The sequence below is a fragment of the Cynara cardunculus genome (genome assembly GCF_001531365.2).
Source record: "Cynara cardunculus var. scolymus isolate 2C chromosome LG 12, CcrdV1, whole genome shotgun sequence".
NCBI lineage: Eukaryota > Viridiplantae > Streptophyta > Magnoliopsida > Asterales > Asteraceae > Cynara > Cynara cardunculus.
In genome coordinates, this window is record NC_037539.1 from 25,751,977 (window position 1) to 25,766,312 (window position 14,336).

A 14,336-nucleotide genomic window follows, 5' to 3' on the forward strand; every position below is an offset into this window, starting at 1 on the left:
TAAATTGACACTTCGAAGCTTACTTTCCTACTTCCATCTTTTTTTTCCTCTTCCATTTCTAGCTTTGTTCAAAGATTTCTTAATTATAAGAAACACTGAATGTTGCTTTATATCCTTCAAATACGGAACGCTTTCAAACATGGAACTGATTTCAAATTTCAAAAGTCTTTATGCTTAATTTCGTCTCTTCCCTTTTAAAAAATGATCGACGCCCGAAACCATCGTATTTTTGCCACTTCGTTGATTGTACTCATCGGTCTCTTTTGTGACTTGCCTAAAAGGTTATTGTGGGTATTTACAGAATTATCATTCTCTTATGATACGAGGAAGAAGAAACTCAAGAAAAAAAAAAAGCCATCATCATGGAAGCATCAAAGAAATTGAACACGATATTGGAGGTTTAAAGAACGATGCACAATGTTTTGGTTTTCAAGGCGTCAAGAGTGACATTGCCGGATTTCGTCCTCTCAAATTTGCCTTCCAATGGGTACGTGATTTCTCATAGTCACTAAAGTGTATTTGTTCAAGAGTCGTTAGAGAAGCAGAGATCAAAAGGAAAATCCTTGCAAACACTTTTGGCTCTACTTTTTCGTTAAAAAGGAGTTTGATCGAAAAGTCCTTTTTGGGTATTCATTTCTTCATTATTTAACGCCATTGTTTTCTTATAATGATTCATGTCAATTCATGATCTTGATAATTAATGTGCTTCCATTATTTGAATGTTGAAGCAAACTAGGGTTTTGTTTGTTTGTCGATTTTATCATCCGTTAGTTTTAAGTCAATCAATTAAGATCAATCTAGGACGGCTTAGTTCGATGCTTTGAGAACATGAATTTAGGTTGTAGCTTATTTTACTTATCCATATGGATGAGGATAATAAGCTTTAGCGGTTCCCTTTTCCCACAGGGATATGTATTAACTACGGATGTCAACGCCCATTCATCTCTGTCGCCAACCCCTGCTTTTGGTATGGTTTTTTATGCTTCATTTTTATATCGGTTCCTTTCCTTTGTTTCTTCGTTTCGATTTATGCTTCATTTGTTTCTAGTACGTTTGATTTATAATATGGTCCAATTTATGTATCTTTGTTTTTCTTGTATAGTATGGTTAATTTATGCTTTCACATTGCTTATAATTTGGTACACTCTCAATTCAAAAATGGATGCTTCAAATGGGTACGCTCTCAATTCAAATGGGTGCCTCCATCTTCTGCTTCAAGAATGCTTATTTTATATTTATGTGCTTAAAATGATGCATTTTCTATATTTAATCCTTGCTCTTATATGTGTTAGATATCAAATCTTGATTGGATTTACACTTATCTATATTATCTTATAAAACATATCATCAAAAGTCTTAAAAACATCTAAAGCATAAAGTATTGCTTTTTAAAACGCACTTTCTTAAAATCTTCTAATTACAAGTTAACAAACTTAATATACAACTTGATAAAGCATGCCTACTTCCTCTAGTTTCTTTCAGAGAACAAGCTTCAATCGAGGTGTCATTTTTTGTTTTCAAGACAACGATTGAAGCTCTCGAGGTGTTATACCCGTTCAATTGTGGTGACTCTCGTTCCCAACGTGGATTGATGTTCTTAAAATGGTGGCATACATAAATCCTCTATCCCCCCCCCCTCCTTGCAATAAGCCCTTAACCTTACTATGATCAATTTGGTGTTCATCTCGGCATCTTCAGTCAGTCTCTTTCCTTCGATTAACAGGTTTGTAGTCAATTTTTTTTCCATTGCTTCTTTTCTGATTGCAATTGATTAACAGGTTTATTTTCCTATCTAGGTTTCCAAGTCAAGGAGATTCGATTAGCAGGTTTGTAATTGATTTATCTGGGTGCTTTGATTACGATCAATTAACAGGTTTGTTTTACAATCTATGTTTCCATGTCAAGGACTTAACATGTTTGTAATCAATTTATGTGGGTGCATAGATTGCAAATCGATTAACAGGTTTGTTTAAGATTAACAGGCATGTTTTCCAATCTAGGTTTCTATGTCAAGGAACTTCGATTAACAAGTTTACCTCTTCACTTCATCTTCAATTAACAGGTTTATAGTGAATTTTTGTTTTCCATTGCTTCTTTTTGTTTTCGATTGCAATCGGTTTTTGTTTGCCATTCCTTCTTTATCTTGAAACTTGTTTTCCATTACTTATTTATCTTCACTGCATCTTCAAACCTGTTTTCAGTTGATTCTTTATCCAGATGCTCATAATTAGTTGGCTTTTTACCGTTTCTTCATCTTTTTACCTGACTGTTTCTTGACTTTTGAATATGGATCCAAATAATCATCCCTTGATCTTTGTTAGATCTAACATATATTGGTTTTTTATTGAATCCTTGATTCTTAAGTTTCTATAATAAGATCATCTTGAACCTTTTTTTTGTGCCTTCTACTTCAAAATTGGGTTATGGAGATCATTTATTTTATTGAGTTGTTTATTCGTAATGAAATTACAACATGGTTTCTTATATAAAATGAAGATATGATTGTTTACATCAAGAAACAATCATTATAACTTTATTTTGTAATAAATAATAGAACAAGAAGAGGAACAATCAGAGGTACATGTTATTCATGATGAGAATGACATTCCAAACTATCAGACTAGATTCAAATCTTACCAAACACTCACAAATGGACTAAGGATCATCCCCTGCATCAGATTATTGATGAACCCTCTAGTGGAGTAAGAACTAGATCTGCAACTGCAAATTAATGTTTATTTGTAAATTTTCTTATCTCTACTGAACTTAAGAAGCCATCTGAAGTATTACAAGATCCAGATTGGGTTCTTGCATGGAAGATAGAATTCTTCAAATTAAGAGAAACAAAGTCTGGAGATTGGCTCCAAGACCTAAAGGTAAATCTACCAACTAAATAGATATTCCGAAATAAGAAGGATGAAGATGGAATTGTTGTTAGAGACAAGGCTAAAAAGGTAGCTAAGGGATATTGTCAACAAGAAGGAACATATTATGATGAGACCTTTTCACTAGTGGCAAGGATTGAAGCCATTAGAAATTTTCTTGTTTATGTAGCATATAAGAACTTTAAAGTTTATCAGATGGATGTTAAATTTGTTTTTCTAGATGGTGTGTTATAACACCCTACCTTCCACATTTGCATATAATCATGTATTTCATATATTAAGAAATACAATAACACAACTTCGGTCCCAACAATACAAGAAACTATATTACAAAATTTACAACTCAAAAATTCCAAAAATAACATTCTTGTACACCACTTGTATAAATAACAAGCATTCCAAAAATCTATCAAATAATAAGCTGATCTTCATAGAGCAATTAAGCACAATATGAAAATAATTCATATTTTCCCCTTCCCCTTGTCCCTGGACATAGCTTGACCTGCAATTCATATTTTTGAAACACAAAATTAGGGTTAGATCTTGAGGTCTAGTTAGAAATCCCTTTTCTTTGCAATTACAGGGTGAAGATCACCAAAACCTGTTATAAAAATCACATTTGAACATCCAACCGCTTTGATAAAGTATAACTCCATTAATACAACAACTGCAAGTTATAAATATGTTTCTTACCACACAGAAAAAATAACCACTCAAGTCCTCATAGACATTCGGTACACAATTCTCAAAGCTCTTAAATCTCATAAGACCAGAGCTTATAAACTCAACTTTCAAAAGCATATAAAAAAAATACTATCAACCAAATCTCTTGGTTATTAAATAAAGCTTTTAAAATCAGAACTGTTTCGATACTCAAATGAAAATTGAATTGAATAATAACCGAACACCCTCCAAGTTTTATTTTCAAATCCTTACTCTTTTGAACAGTCAAAATATGATATCCGATATCCCAAAAACTTTTGATATATTCGAAACACGGGTAATTATTGCATCTGGCTATGAGCCATTTTTCCCTTCTCAATAACATCATTGTTATCATTTCAATAAGAGCAATATTTCCATGTTTTCGTGTCACAAAGAAATGTTAACTCAGAATTATCGCATCTTATGGATGTGACAACAAAAGCTATAATTGTAACACAGATCTCACAATTGCCACCCTTATCCAAAGTACACATCTCCTTGATATACCATCCTTATCCCATGGCACCCATCTCCTTGATATACCACTCTTGCTTCCTCATTAAATGTAGATAAATCTGCTATTTTAGCCAATAATTGTCTCAAAAATAGTTTCATTTCAGATACTTTATCTCAAGAACTTTCACAGTTCTAAACCAGTTCCAATGTCATCTCAAAACAGCTTTCAAAAACAATTTACTCTTCTCAACAGTTTTGAAAGAAACAATACCTTCCTCAATTTAAAATCAACATTTGAAAGATACACAATGGGTAATATTAGTCCTCATCGAACAACACTTGTCCGGACATCACTTCACCGGACAACACTTGGGCGATAAAACACCATCACCGGTCAATACTATGATCCGTGAGCATCCTCACCGGTCAACTCTACAACCCATAACATCCTCATCGATCAACAATTGAATAATAAGTATTCAATCCGGACAAATGCTTTGTCCGATAAGCATCCTCACCGGACAAAGCCTTGGGCGATGAACACCCAATCCGGTCAACATTTGAAAATCATAACATTTAATCCGGTTAATACTTAGAGCAATAAGATACCCAATCTGGACAACACCTTGTTCAATAAAGATCCTCACCGGATAAAGCTTTGTCTAATAAAGGTCCTCATTGGACAACACATAAAAACATAAATATTCTCACCTGTTAAAGCTTGTGCGATAAGAGTCCCTTATCGGACAACACATAGTCCGATTAGACTCCTTATCAAACCATGCATTTGAACAAAATATATACGTACAAAAGAATCTGGTTCTAACTAACATTATGCAGAACAAAATATGATCAAAAACATTAGATTTGGATGCAAGTTTTTTGTTTAAAAAATCACCATATTCAAATTTGAAGATGAATACAACACCCCAAAAATCAGCTTCCAAACTCACACAGAATCACTTCATAGCCTTAGCATAAAAGAGAGAAAACACAGACTCCTTTTCTTTCTAAAAATGACAACTGGTTGCCTTTCAAAAACTTTCCTTTTTTATAACTTTCCAAATAAAGACGGTGGACTTTTTAAATAAATAAAACTCACCTCACACTTACATACCCATGCATGCATATATATATATATATATATATACACACACACATATACATGCATCTTAGCTAAATGTAAGCAATAAACAATTAATCAAATATTTACTTACCAAATAATTACCTCAAATTATATAACCAGAACCCAGTTTTCAAACTATCCACCCCTCAAAAGAATTTCGTTCTAGAATTCTATCAATCGAACAACCACAGATAGTCGGCTTTCATTTCTGATTCCAATTCCCAAGTTGCTTCTGAACTCTTATGGAAATGCCACTGAACTTTCACAAAATTAATCTTTCTGTTCCTTAACACTTTGGTTTTCCGGTCAGTGATGGCCTCAGGAGTTTCTACAAAGTTTAGCTAGTTATCCAATTTTACCTCAGATAACGGTACTGCCAGACTCGGATTTGCCAAACATTTTCGCAAGTTAGAAACATGAAAAGTGTTATGAATTGAGTTGAGCTCCTCTGGTAGTGCTAACTGATAAGCAACTAACCCTACCCGTTTGCAAATTTTGAACAACCCAATATACCTTGGACTGAGCTTACCTCTCTTTCCAAATCTGACAACACCCTTCCATGGAGAGACTTTCAACATCACGAAATCTCCTACTAAAAACTTAATCGATTTACGAGGCTTATAGTCATAACTCTTTTGTCGGTCCTGAGTTATTTTAATTTGTTCATGAATCCGTTCAATCTTTTCAGAAATTACCTGAACAATCTCTAGACCAGTTAACTGCCTCTCACCCACTTCATTCCAACATAACGACGTTCTACACTTTCGGCCATACAAAACCTCATAAGGTGTCGCTTGGATGCTAGAGTGATAACCGTTGTTGTACGCAAATTCAATCAAAAGCAGATGATCTTCCCATGATCCCTCAAAGTCAATAATACAGTCTCTTAACATATATTCGAGAGTCTGGATTGTTCTTTCACTCTGCCTATCGATTTGCGGATGATACGCCGTACTCAATCTGATTTGAGATCCTATGGCTCTTTGAAAACTCTCCCAAAACTTAGAGGTAAACCGACTATCCCTATCTGAAATGATGGATAATGGAACACCGTGTTGAGTTACAATCTCTTCAATATAAATCTTCGCCAACCTTTCTAAAGGATAATTCTCTTTAATCGGTAGAAAATGCGCAGATTTAGACAAATGGTCTACGATGACCCATATAACATCATATCATTTTGGAGTTCAAGGTAATTTTATGACAAAATCCATCGTGATATGATCTCATTTCCACACAAAAACCTCTAAAGACTATAGATTTCCATATGGTCGTTGATGCTCGACCTTCACTTGTAGACATGTTAAACACCATTCCACATACCTCGTGATATCTTTCTTCAATCCTGACCGCCAATAAAATGATTTTAAAACTTTATACATTTTATTGGTACCTGGTTGAATTGAATACCGGGATTTGTGACTTTCATTCAAAATTAACTCCCGAATTTTCCCATAACGCGATATCCAAATCCTGCCTTGGAAGCACAAAATCCCCTTATCATTCTTTATCAAAATTGAAATCATCTTGCCCACTCTTTCCGTTTTAAAATTGTTTTCTTTGACAACTTCATCTTGACATCTTAAAATTTCACTATGAAGATCCGGAGTCAAATTCGTTCACATTGCAATGGCCTTGATCGTACCACTCATTTCCTTTCTACTTAGAGCATCAGCTACCACATTTTCCTTTTCCGGATGGTAGAGAATTTCATAATCAGAATCATTAACCAATTCAATCCACTTTCGTTGCCGTATATTCAACTCTTTCTGGCTAAATAAGTGTTGAAGGCTCTTATGATCTGTGAAAATCTGATATTTACTTCCCAACAAGTAATACCTCCAAATCTTGAATGCGAATACCACAGCCGCAAGCTCCATATCGTGAGTTGGATACTGCTTATCATGATCCTTCAATTGTCTAGATTCATAAGAAATGACTTTCCCCTTTGCATCAATACGGAACCCAAGCCTAGCTTTGAAGCATCACTGTAAACCACAAAATCTTCAGATCCATTTGGTAGCAATAACACTGGAGCACTGCAAAGACGGTCTTTTAATAACTGAAAAGCTTTATGCTAATCTTCCTCCCACTCAAACTTGACATTATTCCTAGTTAACTTGGTTAGCAGTGCAGCGATTCTTGAAAAAATCTTGCATAAATTTCTGGTAATAACCTGCTAACCCCAGTAAACTACGGATTTTGGTAGGAGTTCTTGATACCTCCCATCTTTCAATTGCTTCAATCTTGGTAGGATCTACTTTTACCCCTGCCTCGGAAATGATGTGGCCCAAAAACTGTACTTCTCTTAACCAAAACTCACATTTGGACAATTTAGCAAATAACTTTTCTTTCTTCAAAAGTTCAAGGATCAAACTAAGATGTTCGACATGCTCTTCTTCAGATTTTGAGTATATAAGAATATCGTCAATAAATATAATAACGAATTTATCAAGATATTCGTTACATACCCAGTTCATTAAATCCATAAATGCTGCATGAGCATTGGTTAAACCGAATAACATAACCAAAAACTCATGATGTCCATATCTGGTTCAGAAGGATGTTCTGGCGATGTCTTCATCTTTGACCTTAAGCTGATGATATCCCGACTGTAAATCAATTTTAGAAAAATAACTAGCTCCAACCAATTGGTCAAATAGATCATCGATTCTCGGTAAGGGATTTTTTTATAGTCAGCTTATTCAATTCTCTATAGTCGATACACATCATTATAGATCTGTCCTTCTTTTTAACAAACAAAACCGAAGCACCCCATGGTGAAGTACTCGGTCTAATGAAGCCTTTATCAAGGAAGTCTTTCAACTATGTTACCAACTCCTTTGCCTTGGCTACTGGTGCTGCCTCGGGTATTAGATCAATTTTAAATTCAATAGACCGATTGGGTGGTAAACTAGTCAAATCCTTCGGAAATATTTCAGGATAATCACAGGCTACAGGAATAGATTCTTGCTTACCTTTTTCTTTCTTCGAATCAATTACATAAGCCAAATACCCACGATGCCTTTTCTGAATACACTTTCTGGCTTTCAGAACAGACAAGAAACTGGTATGATGATCCTCCCAATCACCACAAAACACAATTGGCCCTTTCTCCGACAAATTAATACTGATCATCTTTTTATTACACATAATACTGGCCTGGTTTTCTGCTAACCAATCCATTCCCACCACAACATCAAACTCTCTCATAGGCATCAGAAATAATGGGATTGGCAGCACACACCCCTCAATTTCAATTTAGCAATTATCAAAAACATAGATAACAAATACTTAACTATTAGCAGTATCAACTACTAACATATTTTCAAGTAGCACAAAATTTATGTATGCACACCCCGTAAATAATGGCGAAACAAAAGAGTAATTTGCATCCGAATCAAACAACACTTTAGCATATACTGAGTTAACAAGAAAAGTACATGTTACCACGTCTGGAGTTGCCTCGGCCTTGCTTTTGGTCATCTGAAAAGATCGGCCCCGAGCCCTTCCCAGTCCTCCTTTGTGCACATTCAGTCTTCCACGAGTACTCGGAGCATTTCCTTCCATGGTTAATCATGGAGTTCTTAACTGAGGATAATTTGGTCTAATATGATCAAGTGAATTACATTGGAAACATCTTCGAGGAGTTAGACAATTTCTGGATAGATGACCTGATTCGCCACATTGATAACACTTTCTCTTATCCGTATTACAGTCACCCTGGTGGCGACATCTGGGACATGCTCTTTTAACACAACATTGAATATGACGGTTCTCTATTTTTGCAGACTTTGGCCCTCAAAAACCAGTCAAAGACCCATCCCACTTTCTCTTTTCAACCACTTTTTCTTCTCCATGCCTATTATTGTTTCTCTCGGTCGTTTCGGCAACATCAATTGCTAATGGAAAAGTGGCAGGACTCATGGCAATTACAAATTCCCGAATTGAGGGTTTTAAACCCTAGACATACCTCTCAACCTTTCTAGCTTCAGAAGAGATATAGTGTTATGCAAACCGGGAAGGTTCAATAAATCTTTCGGTATATTCCCGTACAGTCCAATTGCTCTGTTCTAGCTTCAAAAAGTCTTCCTCTATTTGTGTAACAGCTGCTTTTGGACAAAATTGTTCTTTAAATCTATCTACAAATCCTGAACAAGGCATAGTTCAAAAAATATCCGGTTTGGCTAACGATTCTACATCTCACCAATATAAAGCATTAGATTTTAACATCGGTACAACAAATCTAACCTTATCTTCTTCTGGAAATTTGCTGGTATTGAACATAGATTCAATCTCCTTTAACTAGCACATTGCTTTAATCAGGTCTCTTTTCCCAGAAAACGTTGGGGGTTTACAGGTCAATAACATCTTTATATCACCCTCTATACTGTTTGAAGCTTGAATTTGGGGATTTACCTCAACTCGTTCTGTTTCAACTATGGCCGGTATCCCAAGAATTGATGTCAGAGTCTCTCTTAGTTTACTCATCTCCTCCGCTAATACATCCGAGTCACATATTATGGATGTGACACATGTTCTTGATTGATATTTATTGAAATGGACTCACCCTAGTCTGGATGAATATCGGATTGGCCGATTCTTCCTCTTCCACGACTCCTTCCATGACCTCTACCCTGACCTTTTCCCCTGCATCGACCTTCAGATACACTAGTTGGAGCATTATCAAGGGAATTTTCTCTATCATTTGGGTTGGGGAGAGCGATCCTTTCAGACCTTTTGGAAACGACTAGCCATCTGCGGATTTTCAATATTTATAATCACATAATCACATTCCCAAATATAATAAGATGTCTAAGTACAAATTTGTACCTGTGAATTCATAATTACATTGGCCAGTTGTAATTCAAATTTACCTTACATACAGTCCTCTTAACCTAACATATTTATCCTTAATAGTTCTATCTATTTCCGGGACCCTTAATATGCAAATAACACAATTTAAGTCTAGGAATCATGTATTCAACTCAGGCTCTAATACCAACTCTGTAACACCTCATTTTCCATATTTGCATATAATCATGTATTTCATATATTAAAAATACAATAACACAACTTCGGTCCAACAGTACAAGAAACTATATTACATAATTTACAATTCAAAAATTCCAAAAATAATATTTTTGTACACCACTTGTATAAATAACAAGCATTCCAAATATCCGTCAGATAATAAGCTAATCTTCATAGAGTAGTTAAACACAATAGGAAAATAATTCACATTTTTTCTTTCCCCCTTGTCCCTAGACATAGCCTGACCTGCAATGCATATTTTTGAAACACAAAATTAGGGTTAGACCTTGATGTCTAGTGAGAAATCCCCTTTCTTTGTAATTACAGGGTGAAGATCACCAAAACCTGTTATAAAAATCACATTTGAACATCCAACCACTTTGATAAAGTATAACTCCAGTAATACAACAACTGCAAGTTATAAATGCGTTTCTTACCACACATGAAAAATAACCACTTAGGTCCTCATAGACATTCGATACACAATTTCCAAAGCTCTTAAATCTCATAAGACCAGAGCTTATAAACTCAACTTTCAAAAGCATATAAAGAAATACCATCAACTAGAGCTCTTGGTTATTAATTGAAGCTTTTAAAATCAGAACTATTTCGATATTCAAATGAAAATTGAATTGAATAATAACCAAAGACCTTCCGAGTTTTATTTTCAAATCCTTTCTCTTTTGAACAATCAAAATATGATATCTGATATCCCAAAAACATTTGATATATTCGAAACACGGGCAATTAATGCATCTGGCTATGAGCCATTTTCCCCCTTCTCAATAACATCATTGTTATCATTTCAAAAAGAGCAATATTTCCAAGTCTTCGTGTCACAAAGAAAATATAACTCAGAATTATCGCATCTTATGGATGTGACAACAAGAGCTATAATTGTAACACAGATCTCACAATTGCCACCCTTATCCAAAGTACACATCTCCTTTATATGCCACTTTTATCCCATAGTACACCTCTCTTCGATATGCCACACTTATCCCATGGTACACCTCTCCTTGATATGTCACCCTTGTTTCCTCATTAAATGCAGACAAATCTGCTAGCCGATAATGGCCTAAAAACAGTTTCATTTCCTAAACTTTATGTCAAGAACTTTCACAGTTCTAAACCTAGTTCCAATGTCATCTCAAAACAGCTTGCAAAAACAATTTACTCTTCTCAACAGTTTTGAAAGAAACAATAACTTCCTCAATTTAAAATCAACATTTGAAAGATACATAATGGGTAATATTAGTCTTCATCGGACAACACTTGTCTGGATATCACTTCATTGGACAACACTTCACCAGACAACACTTGGGCGATAAAACACCTTCACCGGTCAATACTATGATCGGTAAGCATCCTCACCGGTCAACACTACGACCGATAACATTCTCATCGGTCAACACTTGAATTATAAATATTCAATTCGGACAATGCTTTGTCCGATAAATATCCTCACCAGATAAAGCGTTGGGCGATGAACACCCAATCCGGTCAACACTTGAAAATCATAACATTCAATTCGGTTAATACTTGAGCGATAAGATGCTTGGACAACACCTTGTTTGATAAAGATCCTCACTAGATAAAGCTTTGTCTAATAAAGGTCCTCATCAGACAACAAATAAAAACATAAATATTCTCACCGGTTAGAGCTTGTGCGATAGGAGTCCCTTATCAGACAACACATAGTCCGATAAGAGTCCTTATCAAACCATGCATTTGAACAAAATATATACGTACAAAAGAATCTGATTCTAACTAACATTATGCATAACAAAATATGATAAAAAAATCAGATTTAGATGCAAGTATTTTTTTAAAAAACTTACCTTATGCAAATTTGAAGATGAATACTGCAACCCAAAAATCAGCTTCCAAACTCACACAGAATCACTTCATAGCCTTCGAATAAAAGAGAGAAAACACACAGACTCCTTTTCTTTTTAAAATTGGCAACTGATTGCCTTTCAAAAACTTTCCCTTTTTATACCTTTCTAAATAAAGGCAGTGGACTTTTTAAATAAATAAAACTCACCTCACACTTACATACCCATGCATGCATATAAATATACATATACATATGCACATATAGATGCATCTTAGCTAAATGTAAGCAATAAACAATTAATCAAATATTTACTTACCAAATAATTACATCAAGTTATATAACCGAAACCCGATTATCAGATGTGCTACATGAGGTAGTGTATGTAAATCTATTTGAAGGCTATGAAGATCTTGTGTATCCACATCATGTGTATGTACTGTCAAAAGCTTTGTATGGTTTAAAATAGGCTCATAGAGCATGGTATGAAACTCTGACTGACTTTCTTATCAAGTCTGGATTTAAAAATAATACAATTGATACTACTCTTTTTTGAAGAAACAAGGTGAGGATTTGATTTTAATTCAAATTTTATGTAGATGACATTATTTTTGGGTCAAATAACTCAAAATATTGTAAGAATTAAAATTTCATGAAAACTTAGTTTGAAATGAGTATGATGAGAGAATTGAATTTTTTTTCCTTAGACTTCAAGTTAAACAATCTATTGAAGGCATATTCATAAATCAAGCTAAGTATATCATAAATATTTTGAAGAAATTTACAATGGTTACTGGAGTCAAAATTGATGTAGATTTAAATGGTAAATATATATATCAAAAGAGCTTCAAGGGAATGATTGGTTCTTTATTAAATCTGACAGCTAGTAGACCTGACATAATGCTTGCTACATACTTCTATGCTGTATATCAAGCTAATCCTAAGGAATCTCACTTTCTAGTTGTTAAAAGGATCCTTAGATACTCAAAAGACACACCCAGTTTGGGCCTATGGTATCGTAAGGATTTTGGCTATGAAATAACAACATTTATAAATGTAGATCATGTAAATTGTAATCTTGATAGAAAAAGTACTTCTGGATCATGTCAATTTTTGGGTGACAAGCTGGTTAGTTGGACATCACAGAAGCAACTTGTGTGTCAACATGAACTGTAGAAGCAGAATATGTGGCTGCTGCTAGTTGTTGTTCACAAGTTATTAGGATGAAGATACAACTTAAGGATTATGGATATACATTCAACAAAGTCCCAATTTACTGTGATTCCAAAATTGCAATTACAACACTGCAAATCCTGTTCAACACCTCAAGACTAAACATACTGACATCAGGTTTCCGTTTATTAAAGATTATGTCAAGAAAGTAACTATTGAAATGTATTTTGTTCACACAGATTATCGAGTGATCTCTTCACAAAAGCATTAGATGAAACAAGATTTAATTTTTTGGTTAGCAAATTGGGTATGCTAAATTTGACTACTTGATTTTATTAAAATGATGAATCAGAGTTTAAGATTCTTCATAATCAGAGTTTCTAAATAACCAAGTCAAAAAAATTCTGAACCTACTGCCTCTGACTCAGTTCATTCAGATATCTAATTAACTTGTTCAGATTTGAATTACATATCCAAATAATGGTTTACTTGATAACATAACTAAGTCAAGTAACCATGATTACGTTTTTCAGAGTTGAAATTCTTATAACTCAGAAATTCTTCAAAAAGTTTGAGGTAGTACATTTAGACTTGAGAAAAGTCTGAGGCAGTGTATTCAGAGATTTTTCTCAACTCTGAGATATCAAGTTAAACTTACTCTGAACTAGTACATTCAGATTTAATCAGGTAGTGTTCATAACTCTAACTCAACATATCTTTGAAGTAGCAAATTTTATTTAGTATTTATATCTGAGAAGCATACATATATAATCTAAAATTATTTTACCTAACTTTTTCTTTTGATTTGAGTGCTTATATCAAGGGGGAGTATATAGTGTGCATATTTGCTAATAAACTTGTGCTGTGAGCTTAATCTAGAGGGAGCTAAGTCTGAAAAAGTTATCTTTGATTCTAAATATGACCTATCTTATATCTAAAGGTATGTTATCTCTGTCAAAATCACTTAGACGAAGGACAACTTTTAAGTTGATAAATGTTTTCTAAATTGTTCAAATCACTTCTTCAATTCAAAAATTATTTTTATGATTTAAGAAGTTGGATTTTAAATTTGTTTTTGATGATTAAGTACATTAAGAGAAACTGAAAGTCTAGACTCAAA